The sequence below is a fragment of the Sus scrofa genome, chromosome 6 (assembly GCF_000003025.6).
Source record: "Sus scrofa isolate TJ Tabasco breed Duroc chromosome 6, Sscrofa11.1, whole genome shotgun sequence".
Taxonomy (NCBI): Eukaryota; Metazoa; Chordata; class Mammalia; order Artiodactyla; family Suidae; genus Sus; species Sus scrofa.
This window is the reverse complement of record NC_010448.4, coordinates 78,796,052-78,806,638: the sequence shown is the minus strand read 5'-3', so window position 1 is coordinate 78,806,638 and position 10,587 is coordinate 78,796,052.

Genomic DNA, 10,587 nt, shown 5'->3' with positions numbered 1-10,587 from the left:
GACATATCCTCATGGCCACCCTGCAAGGGAGGAGGGCTGCACGCTGTAGAGATGAGGACAGAGAGGCTCTGAGAGGGGAAATCGGTTGCACAGGGTCCCTTAGAACGCAGGACAGTGGCAGAATTGATTTGTAGGATCCTAAATGCCATTCACGGAGAGAACAAGAGGTTCGACAGGACGTGTGACAAAAATGGGCAGCTGGGTTCTCCTCCTGTGCCTGGGCAGCTCAGCGGAGGCTGGGCCTTTCCTAGCAAACCTGGTTCTTCAAAGAGAGGGGCCTCCTGCTCTCTCTGGGGTGGGGCTCTGGGAGTGCAGAGGGCCCCTTTGCTATACCAGCTATGGGGCCAGGCCCTAGCAGGGCCCAGGACATGCCATGTCCCCCTGACTGCAGCCTCCACACTCAGGGACACATTTCTTGGTTTTGCTTTTGCTTTTTAGGGCTGCACCTGTGGTACAGAGATGTTCCCAGGCTAGGGGTTGGATCAGAGTTTCAACAACCGGCCTACACCACAGCCATAGCAACACGCAACCCGAGCTGCGTCTGGAACCTACACCACAGCTCACAGCAACGCCCGATCCCTGACCCATCGAGCGAGGCCAGGGACCGAACCCGAATCCTCATGGATACTAGTTGGATTCATTTCCACTGCGCCATGACGGGAACTCCCATGTCTTGGTTTTCCTCCTCCTTCTCTGCTGTCTCCATCCCTGACTTCTTTTCTGTTCGGCCACTAAGCATGGTGGGGTCTCTGCCTCTGCCCACGTTCGCTCCTCTCCTCTACCAGATGATTTCATCCAGAATTATGGCTTGAAGTGTCATCTAGAATCATCACTTCCAAACTTATATGCCTTGTTCTTGGAAATAGTCTTGCATATCCAGCTGCCCACTTGACCTCTCTGCTGGGGTGTCTATCAGCCTCTTCATTTGAGGAGATCTAAAACAAAACTTCTGGGGTGCTCTTTCCTCAGGTGAGGAAAAGGAGAGGCCACCTCCCTGGCTTGAAGTCCTAAAAATGCCCACCAAAGAAAACATAACTCTCAACTTGAAGAAAACAAAAAACCAAAACTTCGGAATTCCTGTCGTGGCTCAGCGGTTAATGAATCTGACTAGCATCCATGAGGATGCAGGTTCGAGCCCTGGCTTTGCTCAGTGGGTTAAGGATCTGACATTGCCATGAGCTGTGGTGTAGGTCCCAGACATGGCTCCGATTCAACCCCCAGCCTGGAAACCTCCATATGCCTTGGTGTCCTAAAAACCAAAAAAAAACCGAACCTTCGGTTCTCACTCAACTCCCCACTTGCTCCTGCCCCCCACCCTGGCCCCCCACCCTGTGACTCAGTTAAAGGTATGATAAGTTACTCAGGCCACAAACCTAGAGGTGACCCTCGATGCCTCGCTTCCCTTCATCCCCCATTCACTCTATGACCAGGCTCTGGCTCTACCTTCAAAATATGTTTTTAAATTCAGCCACTCCTCCCCATCTTCCCCGTTCCAGCCCTAGTCCCACGGAACCGCTGAACCTCTAGTTAATTCTCCTGCTTCCTCTTTTACTCCTTCTCCCAATTCCATCCTTTAAAAAGTGGTCTGAGTGACCTTTTTTTAAAAAAATTTGTGTGTGTGTCTGTGTGTCTTTTTAGGGCCATACCTGTGGCATATGGAAGTGCCCAGGCTAGAGGCTGAATCAGAGCTGTAGCTGCCGGCCTACACCACGGCCACAGAAACACAGGATCCGAGCTGTGTCTGCAACCCACACCACATGTCACTGAAATGTGGGATCCCCAACCCACTGAGCGAGGCCAGGGATCCAACCCTCGTGCTCATGGATATAGTAGGGTTCCTTAACCTGTGAACCATGACGGGAACTCCTGAGGGACCTTTTTAAAACAGAAACATCCTAGAAGTTTCCACTGCTTAGAATAGGCTCCAAAGCCTTTACCTTGGCTCCACCCCCCTCTCCCTATGTCCTGCATCACCCCACCAGCCATATCCAACACACCAACGATGCTCTCATCACAGGGTCTTTGCATAGGTTGTTCTCTCTCCTGGATGTCTCTTCCCCAGGTGGGTCTTCAAACGGCATCTGCTGTGAGAGCCTTTCCCGACTGCAGTGTCCCTATCACGCTCTCCTATTGCTCACTTTCCTTCAGAGGGCATATTGCTATCTGAGAGCATTAGTTATGGTTGTCTGTCTGTCTGTCTAGAATGACAGTTGGATGTTTATCTTGTCTTTTGGGCACCCAGACTAGTGCTTGGCACACAGTAGAGGTTAAAAAAGCAGGAGTCCCCTTTTGGCTCAGTGGTAATGAACCTGACTAGCATCCATGAGGACAAGGATTCCATCCCTGGCCCTGCTTTGTGGGTGAAGGATCTGGCATTGCCATGAGCTGTGGTGTAGGATGCAGATGTAGCTCGGATCCCGCATTGCTGTGGCTGTGGTGTAGGCCGGCAGCTGCAGCTCTGATTTGACCCCTAGTGGGTGCGGCCCTAAAAAAAGAAAAAAAAAATATGAAAGGGAGGGAGGAAGCCACAAAGTACAGTTCAGGGCAAACTCTGGGGCCCCAGAAGAGGAGACCCAAGAGTCCATAAGAGATTTATCGATATCTTGGTTACTTAACCTTAAATAATTGCCTGTTGGGGTCACCTGCTCTCTGTCTGAAATTCCTTTCTTCCCCCATTTAAGAGCAGTCAGGCTAAAGCCCTCTCAAGGCAGCCCTTAACTTCCCAGTCTGCAGCCTCTGCAGGCAGATGTAAGGTGACCTCACGGAAATCTCTGGTCAATTCACTTTGGGTAACTGGAGGCCAACAGGGAGGGTTCCCCCACAAGGAAACTCGCCTCCATGGTATGATAATAATAAGGACTACATTTTATTGAGCTTTCATTTCAAGCCAAAGATTTTTAAATGCTTTCCATGAATTTTCTCATTCAATCCACGGAGACATGCTTTAAGGCTCTCGTATTAGTTATCTACTGCTGCGTTAACACAAAGTAGTTTAAAGGAACAACCAGGGAATTCCGTGGTGGCGCATCAGAAACGAATCCGATTAGTATCCATGAGGATGCAGGTTCCATCCCTGGTCTCACTTAGTGGGTTGGGGATCTGGCGTTGCTGTGAGCTATGGTGTAGGTCCCAGGCATGGCTCCGATCCTGAGTTGCTGGGGCTGTGGTGTAGGCTGGTAGCTGTAGCACTGATTCGACCCCTAGCTGGGAACTTCTATACGCTGCACATTTGGCCCTATAAAAGCAAAAAAAAAAAAAAAGGAACAACCATTGTCATTTGCTGGCAATGTGGATTGGACTTACTTGGGCCTTTCTTTTGCTGGTCTTGACCGGGGTCACTCACAGGCAGTAATCCAGGGGAACAACGGGGGCCAACTGGTTTAAGACGCCTCTCTCACATGTCTGGTGGTGGGTGCTGAGCTGTTAACTGGGCCACGTGTCTTCAGCAAGCCAGCTGGGGCTTCTTCCGAATGATGGCCGAGTTCAGGACAGCAAGCCCCAGCGTGCGGCATTGTTCGAGCCTCTGCTTGAGTCACATTTGCTGCTGTCCCATGACCAGAGGAAGTCACACAGCCAAGCCCAGAGTCGGTGTGAGTGGGGACCACACTGGGAGAGAGAGAGTTCATTGGAAGCAATTACTGAACAATCTACCCGGAGGTTAGTATATTATTATCCATGTTTTCCAGGCGAGGAAACTGAGGATCAAAAAGAGTAAGAAGCACACTCCAGGCCACATGGCTACGAAGAGGCGGAGTAGAAGAGAAATCTTTGGCTCTCAAGCCATAGGCGCTCCACTGCTTTGCACAGCTCCTCACCGTGAGGAACCAAGTCCCCACCAAAGGCAATCATAAGATGTCAAGTTTGTTTTCCCCAGGTTCCCAGGTCCCCCTTTCACTCCAGTCAGTCAAAATCACATCAGCTTAAGTTAAATAACCTCTGTTGCTGAAGCTACTCATCTGTAAAATGGGTCTAGTAATAGAACTCTTTTTTCTTATCATTTTGTTTATTGCTTGTTCTTGCCCTGCTAGAAGGGGGGCCCCTTGAGGGCTGTTTTTTTTTTTTTTTTTTCTTTTCACGACCACACCTGTAGTATATGGAAGTTCCCGGGCTGGGGGTTGAATTGGCCAGCCTAAGCCTCAGCCACAGCAATGCCAGATCTGAGTTGTGTCTGCAACCTAAGCTGCAGCTTGCAGCAACTCCAGATATTTAATCTGCTGAGCGAGGTCAGGTTTCAAACTCACCTCCTCATGGAGACTACCTCAGGTCCTTAACTCACTGAGCGACCATGGGAACTCTGAGGGCTGGGATTTTTTATTTGCTTTGTTCACTGATTTATCCCCCGTGCCTAGAACTGTGCTGGGATAGAGCAGGTTCTCAATAAATCTTCACTGAGTGAATAAATAGTTGGATGGATGAATGAGGGGTTAGGAATAGAATAGGTGGGAGAAGATGAGGGAAGAACAGAATTATTGCTTTGGAGTTCCCGTCGTGGCGCAGTGGTTAACGAATCCGACTAGGAACCATGGGGTTGCGGGTTCTGTCCCTGGCCTTGCTCAGTGAGTTAAGGATCCGGCGTTGCCCTGAGCTGTAGCGTAGGTTGCAGAGGCGGCTCGGATCCTGTGTTGCTGTGGCTGTGTCGTAGGCCGGCGGCTACAGCTACGATTCGACCCCTAGCCTGGGAACTTCCATATGCCCGCTGGAGCAGCCCTAGAAAAGACAAAAAAAAAAAAAAAAAAAAAAAAAAGAATTAGTGCTTTAAGAAATCTTGAAAAAAAAAAAAAGAGTTCCCATCATGGCGCAGCGGAAAAGAAACAGACTAGGAAACATGAGGTTGCGCTTCCATACCTGGCCTCCCTCACACTCACCGTCTTAAGGATCCAGCGTTGCCATGAGCTGTGTCACAGACCCGGATTGGGTCTGGCTTTGCAAGAAACAGCTCCAATCAGACCCCTAGCCTAGGAACCCACACATGCCGCAGACGCGGCCCTAAAAAAAGGACCAAAAAAACCAAAACCAAACCCAAAAACAAAACCGAGAGAGAAATCTTAAAACAAAACAAAACTCCTGGAGTCTCTGTTGTGGCTCAGTGGGTTAAGAATCCGACTAGTATCCACGATGATGTGGGTTCAATCCCTGGTCTTGCTCAGTGGGTTAAGGATCCAGCATTGCTGCAAACTGCAGCGTCGGTTGCAGACACGGCTCGGATTTGGTGGTCCTGTGTCTGGCCTAGGCCAGCAGCTGTAGTTCTGATTCCACCCCTACCCTGGAAACTTCCCTATGCCGCATGTCCGGCCCTAAAAAAAGGAAAAAAAAAAAAAATATATATATATATTGTATATATATATATGTATATATATATATATATATATATATAAAGGCCACTGGCTTCTCTTCTCTGCCTGGAATAGTTTGCAAACCACTTCTTGGGTCTTTAAGCCCTATGGTGAGGGGGTCGCCTCTTCAGGGATGCCCAGTTTTCAGGGACACAGACCCCTTCCACCTAGCGGCTGCGCCCTCCTTAGCGCTCGGCTCCCTCCGCATCCTGCTGGCAGCTTGGGGAAAACAAAAACAGGGCTTGCTCGGGGCGGGGCTTAGGGACCATGTGAAAAAGCTCACATTCCATTGGCTAGAACCTAGTCACGTGGACGCACCTGGCAGCAAGGGAGGCCGGGAAATGCGCAGCCACGCCCAGAGGGATCATAATCTTGGAATTTCCCAAGGAAATTGCACCAGGGAGGGCGAGGCACCCACTTTCCTTACCCCACAGTACTTTTTCTTTTTTCTTTTCCCTGCAGAATCTCCTTCTCCCAGAATGTATTGACTCATTATGTTTTTTTATTTAATATTGGCCTCTCCTCACTAAGATGTGGGCACCTCAAGGGAAAACATCCTTGTGTGTTTTGTTCACCTGGGAACCCAGGGCAGGGCCTGGCATGCAGGAGGTGCTGGATATTTATCAAAAGGAAGTTGAATGGATGCGGGCGTGGCCCCCTGGCCTGCAGCCCCAACCTGAGAGCACAGTAAGCACAGAGGGTCAGTGTCTCCCCTGCCTGCTGCTGAGAAGCCTGCGGTGGGGAGCTGGGAAGTGGCTGGGCGTGGCTTAGAAAGGGCGCTGGTACCCCTTCCCAGGACCGAACCCACCCTGTACAGGCCTGAGTCCTCTTCCCCTTCACGTCCTGCATCCAGTCCCTTCTGGCCAGGACCTCTGACTCCATTCAGGCCAAGAGGCTTATTTCTCTGGCGAAGGAGCCGTTGTGGCTGAATCTCTTGTATCCTTGCTCTCCCATGCACAGGGCAGCCGACACCAGTCCGTTTCCCCACCCAGAACCTGCTGTGGTTTTTGTTTGTTTGTTTTTTGTTTTTACAGGTGGTGTATGGAAGTTCCCAGGCTAGGGGTTGAATCAGAGCTACAGCTGCAGACCTACACCACAACCACAGCAATGTGGGATCCAAGTGAGTCTGCAACCTACACCACAGCTCACGGCAATGCTAGATCCTTAACCCACTGAGTGAGGCCAGGATGGATACTAGTTGGGTTCTTAACCACATGGGTACTCCCAGGACCTGATTTTTTAAAATGTAAAACACAAAGGGGAGCTTGATTCCTATTTTCCAATTTGGGGGGACAAGCACATGGCTATGTGGCAACTTCAGAGCATCCAAACTGTAGAGTGGTCCCTCTTTGGGAGCTTTCCTGTGCCTCATTTTCGAGAGGAGGAGACAAAGCCCAGAGAGGTAAGGAGACTTGGCCAGGGTTGCCCAGTATTCCAGTGACCAAGAGCCCCCGGCAGTGCCCCACATCACACTCCAGGGTGTCCAGGTCCCCTTCAAGGCTCATTCCCTTTCCTGGGCAAGGCACTGAGAATGCCTGTGGGCAGGAGAATGGGCAGCCGGGACACAAGGAGACAAGAACAGGTGGCTCTGGCGGGGAGGGGAAATGAGATACCGCTCTGAGCTCTAGCTGGAAGCTCACAGTGGGGTCAGGGACCAAGCGGAGAGGAAGATGGAAGCAGCAGAGAGAGGTGGTGACTTGAGGGCTCAGAGAGGGGCTCTGGTTCTGGCTTTGAAGGTGAAGAAAGAACTTCATCCTGATTTGTCACCTCTTAAGCCCTGCAGGAGCCCTATCTGCTGCCAACCTCTACAGAAGTGGGCAGCCAGCACTCTCTCCGGCAGCCAGGGCCACCAGCCCCTGTGGCCGTGATGTAGCACAGACACCTCTCAGAGCAGAGGAAGAAGCGTCCCTGGACCAGCAGTCAGGAGGCTTGGGTTCTATCTGTCAATTCAAATTGTTACTAAGCTCCTGCTGTGTGCCAGGCACTGTCTTCAACAGGCAAGGTGTCGGCTTCACAGGGCTTCTATTCTAATTAGAAGGCAATAGTGTATCGATGACAGGCAAACACACATGGGACCAAGGTCATTTCAGATGATGACAACAAGCAGGGTAATGGGAGAGAAGGCTGGCTGGCTCAGTGTTAGTTTGAGTTGTGGGGGAGGGTGGGAAGAGGGAGGACAGCTCTGAAGATGTGACACTGGTGCTGAGATCTGTGTGCAGCAGCCATGCAAAAATCTGAGGGAGATGTGGTCCCTCCATGGGACATGTCAAGTGCAAAGGCCCTGAGGCAGAAATGAGCTTGTGCTTGGGGCAAATGACTGGTGGGTGAGAGGGGCAAGAGGAAGAGTATAGACAGAAGCCCCTTCCTTTTGTCGTTATCTCGACAGGATTTGAGTACATCCTATCTCCTTTTTGGCCCCTTCATTTTTGGCATCTGTAAGTTTAAACAAACCTTTCTTGGTCCTATTTCCAGTTTTTATTTTAACAGCTTTTGCACAGGGGACAGGATATTATTAGTCTGGGAGTCAGAAGACCTAAATTATGGCCCCACATTTTCCAGCAGCAAGCGTGTGACCTTGGGCAAATCCCCTTTCTCATCTTTAAACCAGCGGGATTGTACCACAGCCTCTAAAGTCCCTTCTGGCTGAGACATTGCATCCCCAGGAATTCATATTAACCCCCCCCCTTTTTAAATCAAGAGATGTTCAAGTTTTATATAAAGAAGTTTTAAAAAACTGATTGAAAAACGCATGCTCACATTAAAGAAATAGAAAGGTATTTCATACCAGTTTCTGGGATCACTATGGAACCACCCCCCCCTTTTTTTTTACCGTCATACCTGCGGCATATGGAAGTTCTTGGGCTGGGGTCTAATCAGAGCTGCAGCTGAAGTGTATGCCACAGCCATAGCAAGGCAGGATCTGAGCCGCATCTGCAGCCTGTGCTACAGGTTGCAGCAATATTGGATCTTTAACCCACTGAGCGAGGCCAGGGATTGCATACACATTGTCACGGACACAATGTCAGGTTCTTAACTCACTGAGACAATGGGAACTCCCTTGATCTGGTTTATTTTCAGCCCACATAGGGATCTGCTCAGCATACATCTGCTCCTTCCGCCAGGATCTGTACACAGCTGACATTTATTAGATGCTTTTCAAAATACCAGCCAACTTGAACAGACATTAGCAGAGGATGGTCGAATACTTTGTGTAGCTATTAAAAGAATGAGTTGGACTGCAATCCACTGAGCTGGAGGGAGGGGCATGATGTAAGTGGTGAAGCTAGCTGCTGGATGTGTTAGAGAATGACTCTGTGTTGGTGAAAAGCAAACAACAAAATCTCTCTGTGTGTATGTGGGTTTGTTTAGGCTCACAAGTCAGGAGAAAGGTGGGAGAGGATAAGCCGCAATAGGTAACGTTAGTTATCAAGGAGCGTGTGTGTGTGTGTGTGTGTGCGTGCTAGCATGTGCACACGCATGTGCCTCCCCTAAAGACAGTAGCACATGGCCCAGGACCCATCCCACCACCTGGGCCTGCTTATTGATGAGACTTTGGCAGAGGGGCACTGTGATGCCAATCTCCGAGTGTGTGTCCTTTGGAGACGCAGGGAGATGGAGAGGAACAGGGGCGGGCAGTATCCACTTTGATCTCAGAATGTCCCTTTCCCCTCCTGGCATCTGTGACTCTATTCCAAAGGCTGCTGAATGATCACAATCTGAGGCTGGTTTTGGTGGCAGGAGATGCTGTGCAGGGCCTGTGGGATCCGAGATCACAGGTGTGATTACAGCATGAGAAGCAGATGCCCTATCCAGCCTGCCCTTTCCTGTTCCTGCTTTAGGGCTTCAGAGGCAGCTGGGGCTGCCAGGGTTTTCAGGGGCTCGGCCATCCCTCTGACTGAAGACACAATGCCACCAGCCAGCCCTCAAGGTTACCCTGGGGGCAGCGGTGTGTATGTGGGAGGAGCTTATCGTTTGAGCTCCATCAGCTGTTTCCTGGCCATGTCACTCTCCCCTCCAGGGCATCCCTTGCTGAGGTTTGTGTTCCTCTCCTTTGCCCTGGGCTCCTTCCCCAAATAGGAGCCCTTTGGCCTGCGTGTTCAGGCCTCCCTCCAGCTTTTGCGTCTTAGCGTCAGTGAGGAAGGGCCCTGCCCGTGTCTGGCACTTGATGCTTTTCAAAGACCTTGCATATTCCATGCCATTTGAATGGTTCCTTCCACCAGTCCTCTGAGGCAGAAATGATTACGGAGAAAATGGAGATTCAGAGCAGCTAAGTGACTTGTCCATCGCCCGGAATGAATGGCAGGCAGTTCTGGGCCTTTGACTTCAAGACCAGCCTGCTCAGCCCAGGCTGCGTCCTCAGAAGTGCCCCCTCTGCACTGACGTTCCCCTGGGAGACTGGCTTAGTAGGCCACATTTACATCTGAGGACCCAACTCCTTAGTCACAGGTGAGGGGACAAGGGTGGGTTCTCCATCTGGGGTGACTGCCCAGACCCTGGCTGCACCCATCAGCCCTGTGCTTCAGCATGTGAGCCAAGGCCAGAGGCTGATGAGACAGATAAAGGGCCACGTGGAGTCAGGGTCAAAGCCATGTGCTGATTGAAGGGGTCTACTGGAAAAAAAATGCACAACCTAAAGGGTGAGAATTTGAAGTTCCTATTGTGGCTCAGCAGGTTAAGAACCCGACATAGTGTCTGTGAGGATGTGGGTTCGATCCCTGGCCTCACCCAGTGGGTTAAGTATCCAGTGTTGCTTGGATCAAGAGTTGCTGTGGCTGGGGCTGTGGTGTAGGCCGACAGCTGCAGCTCTGATTCAACATTTAGCCTGGGAACTTCCATACGCTGCAGGTGTGACCCTAAAAAGAAAAAAAAAAAAAGTTGAGAATTATGTTTTATGTAGCCAACAAAACTGAGGACCTAATGCCAGGACACATTATCTCCTATCACTCGGAGGGATGGCTCCACAGGGACAAAGGGGTGGAGGGATCCAGGATATATAGGAGTTTTTGCAACAAAGACAAGTAGTCAGAACATCAAATGATGACTGTTAAAGAAAACCAGACATCTCAAGTTAAGGAATTTAGCTTTTCTATGTGTGAGGAGTTGCAAGAGTCTGTGCTCACTGAAGTCATTCCTTTGATGTCCATCGCAGCTCTCTGGGGCTGGTATCCTGCTTTTCTCCATTCTGAATCCCCTCAGGGTGCCCAGGTGGGGATGGCTCTTGTGGCTGAGGGCTTGGCAGCTGGCAGCCTGTTTG